The following is a 5,631-nucleotide window of genomic DNA, read 5'->3' on the forward strand; positions in this document are numbered from 1 at the left end:
TGAGGGTCCGTCTGTCGATGCAGGGGACGCGGGTTCGTGCCCTGGTCCGGGAGGATCCCACGTGCCGTGGAGCGGCTGGGCCCGTGAGCCATGGCCGCTGAGCCTGCGCGTCCGGAGCCTGTGCTCCACAACGGGAGAGGCCACAACAGTGAGAGGCCCGCGTACCGCAAAAAAAAAAAAAGAAAAAAAAAAAACTGAGTTTTAAGCTTTAACATTCAAGTTTTTCTTTGTTCTTGAAAGGTCCAGTCTGCTAATTGCAAGGACTGGTTTCAATGTGTTCAGCTATTCATTCTCCCTCCCTCCCTTCTTCCCTCTCTCTTTCTCACCTTGTCTTTGTCTATCTGTCTCCCCCCTCCTCCTCCTGTACCCGCCAACACACACACAGTGGCTGTTGAGTTCTGAAGAACTGGGGATTGTTAGAATTGGAACTAAGGTAACAGGCTAAGAAGAAGCTCGATTTGAACATTCAGTGGAAATGCCCCAAGCCTGGTACTTGCAGATATTTCTCTGTTGCCTCGATTGTATTTTTCTGCTCAGCTCTGTTCAGAGGTAGCATTTACATTCCTCAGAGCTTTCATTCCAGGAATATAACACTTTGATCCCGAAAGAGTCTCTACCCGCTAAGTAAGGCTTATTTGACCATTGGAGGAAAGATATGACCATCTGCAAATAATTTGGCTCCTGCTTACATGTAGCTCTAATTATCTTACAGACATGTATGTATGTAAGAGATCATTTTATACACAAACTCAATTCTGAAAGTGTTCAGAGCACAGTAATCTTACTTGATTTATAAGCATGAGTATATGAGGTTTTTGTTTTTTTTTTTTCAGTACGCGGGCCTCTCACTGTTGTGACCTCTCCCATTGCGGAGCACAGGCTCCGGACGCGCAGGCTCAGCGGCCATGGCTCACGGGCCTAGCCGCTCCGGGGCACGTGGGATCCTCCCAGACCAGGGCACGAACCCATGTCCCCTGCATCGGCAGGCGAACTCTCAACCACTGCGCCACCAGGGAAGCCCGAGTATATGAGATTTACCAGCAGTATTAAGTATTTGATAATTAGAGCTACATGATCTGGGGGAGGAAATTTATTATTTAATATCTAATGAGCTCTGGATATAATTTTTGGCAAAGGAATGGCAGAGAACATAGTCAATTTTTGTTATAGTAAATTTAATGTTATTCATGGCTTGCTAATACATGTCTATAGAATGTAAAACCATTTCCACAGATAAATTTGTAATTTCTAGAAATACACTAAGTTAGGTAGGAGTCATAAGTGAGAGTCATTGATTAAATTGTTTCTCTCTCTTGTAGTGTCATTGATCACATAGAATCAGTTTCAGAAAGTGGTTGATTCCTCTAGACATTTTACACAGCAACTTCTGATGAGGTGAAAATTTTCAGATTTCTCATCATGTAAAAACTTCTAATGTGTCAATCATGGATAAAAGAAATCAACTTTGATGTCATTTTTTTTTTTTTTTGGTACATACAGATTGTTTCGGGGTGTTTTATACTGCTCCAGGAAGTTTATTTTTAAGACCTTTGGGGTGTACTAGAGATGGCACCCTTTTCCTAAGTAAGGAATGCAAATTGCAGAGTGATCATACTTTATAAAATGTAATGTATCAGAACTTTGGGAAGAGAAGAACGAGGAAGGAATGTTCTTTTTCAGTGATTTTCAGTCACATATCAGGGTGAACTGCAATGAGGATCAACTTTTAAAAATCAGGCTTCTTAATATACAAAATTATTTAAACATTTAAACAAATAATTCATTTGCCTTGCTCTCGCCTTCTAACATTGGCCATTTCATGGAGAGGCTAAGATTTATACTCCCAAAAAATGTAGAAATACATTTTAATGGGAGTGAAGTTTTTAAAATTTGAGAAAGGGTAAAGACTCACTAATATGCATCTTCTTAGCTTTATCCTTCCTTTGATACCTGAGTACTTAGGCTCTTATTTTCTTCCGTCTGCTCCATGTCAAACAGGTGGCAGGGAATCTGGTCATTTCCTTAGAAGGATGATTACTCCTCTGCCTTGAAACATTTATTGAGTCCAGTGTCTATTGGATCGGTGTGTGATAGGGACTCATACTTCCAAATCAGTGATTCCCAAAGGCCTGCCTTTGGAAACCATTATATCTCCTATTCTATTGAGGGGCAACAAGAATTTCTCAAAACAAAAGTAGTTCACGACCGACTGAAAATGTTTAATGTGCCATATAGTTCTGTCCCTTGTTTGGGAGAGTTTTTTTTGTTTCCCCCCATGGAGGAGTAAAGAAAGGGCAAATGTGGTACCAAAATCAGACGGCTTTGGGTTGATATCCTTCGGAACCTGGAAGTCGTTGTTCTAATTCTGTTGTCTCTCTAAATCTGCCTTTGCCCAGAGATAATGACCTATGGCTGTGTATTTCCAGAGGGCAATAATAAATGATGATTTTATGATACCTTTATGCAAATTAATGGCCAGAAATTAGTTTCTTCTCCGATACCTTTTTGGCTGAAGGATACCATTTCTCCTTCCTCCAGAGTTCAACAGAAAGGGGTCCTTTTTTTACTTAACAATATCCTCCCTGCATTCTACACTTCCTGTGTGAACCTAAGAGTGTTTCTACTAGAGTCTGTGGGGGACATAAGGTTCAGATTGAGGCCATCCAGGTGTTCTGGGAAGAAGTGTTGAGGAACTTCTTGGACACAGAGCTTCTTAGTTGTGCCCACATGCCACTACCCTGAGACTGCACTTTACCTGCAACTGTGCCTCTGGTCCTAGGACCAGCCATTGGGACATACTGCTCACTCACTCCTCTGTTACAGCAAAGGACCGGCCGGGATGGTCCATGCTGTGTAATCAAACACCTAGACGACAAGTACAGCTGATGTTTCTCACTGTTGCCTTATCATTCTCTGAGCCATCTTTAAAGCCGATCTTGTAAAACACTTAGTAGTTAGATGCAAGACGCCTTTTAAACTCAGAGCTTGTATGTGGTGGCCATTCATTCTTCTTTCTAGATTTGCACAAACCCTGTCAACTGTAATCATTTTCTGGCGCATGCCTGTGTTCAGATGCTTCATAAACGTGAGCCAACCTGGGTTGAAAATATTGGGGATAGTATCCAAATTGGTGTTATTTTGAATGACCGCATAACCTGTCACTAGGGATCTCATGAGACATAGAAGACAACTCTTCATTGGTTAACACTTTTTTGAAAAGATGATTAATTTTTTTCCCTCAGTTGTGTGTACAGCTATACACCATACTATGTCATAGGAACTTAAAGTTTACTCCATGTCAGTCCCCTCTTCACTTTTCTGGACCTCTGTTCCTCCATCCCCTAAGTCTTAAAACCGTTTTTCATCTGTGAGGCACTGGACATGACTATATTGGTAACTTTTAGGGGGAGTTGAACTGTTGATCTTCCAAGAAGAAAGGGACCAGACAGTGTTGCTTAAAATGCTGCAGTTGTGTTACTGTGAAGAAAAGATTTGCTTCCACTTTCAACAGGAGATTATATATATATACACACACACACACACACACACACACACACACACATATATTCATTTCAGTAAAAGTGGGTGGAAAAATCTGAGAACATAGTTACCTTCACAAATTATTTATAGATACACTGGGTGAGAAGCTTACTGTAGGGCAGTCACCAGAAAAAAATCTAACTGTAGTGCTTTCAGTAGTGTATGTAATATTTGTAACTATTCTCACGCCAGCAATATCTGCTGTGCACTGTGTCCTATTACTGTAAATTACCTGGTTTATAATCCTAATGGGAACTAATTTGTTTTGTAATAGAATCCAGAGCAGATATGTATAATATGGTCAGGATTGTCCTACAGTTGTAAATAAGAATAGGTCCTGTTTATTTTGACATCTTTTTACAAATGCATTGTATTAGGGTGTGAATATTCTGAACCATGCTCTTGTTTAAAGTTTTGAAATTTTTATTGGTAAATGTAACATTTTAATGGTTGTAATAATTATTTGTATAGATATGAATATAGTATTTTATTTAAGAAAATAAACTTTGCATTTTTGCATTGTGAATTCTGCCTTTTCTCATCATTGCCCGTGTGCCGCTTCAAACCTGGCATTAAAATGATTCGTCTTACATACTGAAGGTTCATGTTCAGGTAATCTTTAAATTTTGCCAGAATGTCTGAAAATGATACCATGACACATTTCCCATGGGGTTGTGTTTCTGATCAACGAGTCAACCTCAGATAAATCATAATTATGATCAGCGCTCTATTTTTGGAGTAAACTGTACACCTCTATATTTATTGTAAAAAGTAGAATTTCAGATCTGGAGAGAATTGATAGATGATTCAATTTAAACTCTCCTCCTTGTGTATTTGTAGTGGCAGAAACTGAAGCACAAAACTTTGGGACAAGAATTAGGTCTTTCATTACAACTACCCACATCAACTTGTCACATCTCACAAGCATGAAGTTGGAGGGAAAACATAGGTTGCCGAGGATCTTGTGCAGTATAAAGCTATGTAAAGTTTAAACACCTTTACAGCAAACAGTTTATTCTTTGGGGATAGCCTACAGATGTGGGAAAAATTACAAATTGAGGGCAAATTCCCCGGCAGTCCAGTGGTTAGGACTCTGCACTTTCACTGCTGAGGGCCTAGGTTTGATCCCTGGTCAGAGAACTAAGATTCCACAAGCCACATGGTGTGGCCAAAAAACAAACTACAAAAATTATAAATTGAGGAAATGAGAAACCCAAAATTCAGGATAATAATGGATACTTCTTAAGAAAGGAGGGAGGGAGAAGGTATCAAGAGAGGTACTTCAAAAACACTGGTAGGGGACTTCCCTGGTGGCACAGTGGTTAAGAATCCGCCTGCCAATACAAGGGACACAGGTTCAAGCCCTGGTCAGGGAAGATCCCACATGCCGCGGAGCAACTAAGCCCGTGCACCACAACTACTGAGCCCGCGCTCTAGAGCCTGCGAGCCACAACTACCGAGCCCATGTGGTGCAACTACTGAAGACCGCGCGCCTAGAGCCCGTGCTCCGCAACAAGAGACGCCATTATAATGAGAAGCCCGTGCACCGCAACGAAGAGTAGCCCCTGCTCGCTGCAACTAGAGAAAGCCCGCACACAGCAACGAAGACCCAATGCAGCCAGAAATAAATAAATAAATTTATACAAAGAAACCCCCAAAACATTGGTAGGTTCTATTGAATCTGAAAGCAGATGCTCAGGTGTTCATCTCACTTACACCTGACATTTTTGTCTTATGAATGAGTAAAACATGTCCTAATATTAAAACAGGTAAAATGAGGACTTTAGAGAGCATTTATTTCACATGTTCTCCGGGAAATTAGTGCTCACTGTATTTTCCTGGTCTAGCTTTTTGCGAGTTCAGGTTAAAGCTCAGTATTCTATCGAGGGTTTAGTGTTCTTTCTGCTATTGCCCACTGCCTCTCATATGATAATAGATGTATCATATATTTCGGTTATACAAGGAACCCTAATATGCTGTAAAGTGCATACAACCTATAATAGTGCAACCACTGTGCACGGATTCAATATCCCTAAATGAATGTGCAAGTTATAACAGCCATACAGTTAACGTTTTGTTAGCTTTCCAGTT

This window comes from Neophocaena asiaeorientalis, unplaced genomic scaffold, assembly GCF_003031525.2.
Source record: "Neophocaena asiaeorientalis asiaeorientalis breed wild unplaced genomic scaffold, Neophocaena_asiaeorientalis_V1.1 scaffold136, whole genome shotgun sequence".
Lineage (NCBI taxonomy): Eukaryota > Metazoa > Chordata > Mammalia > Artiodactyla > Phocoenidae > Neophocaena > Neophocaena asiaeorientalis.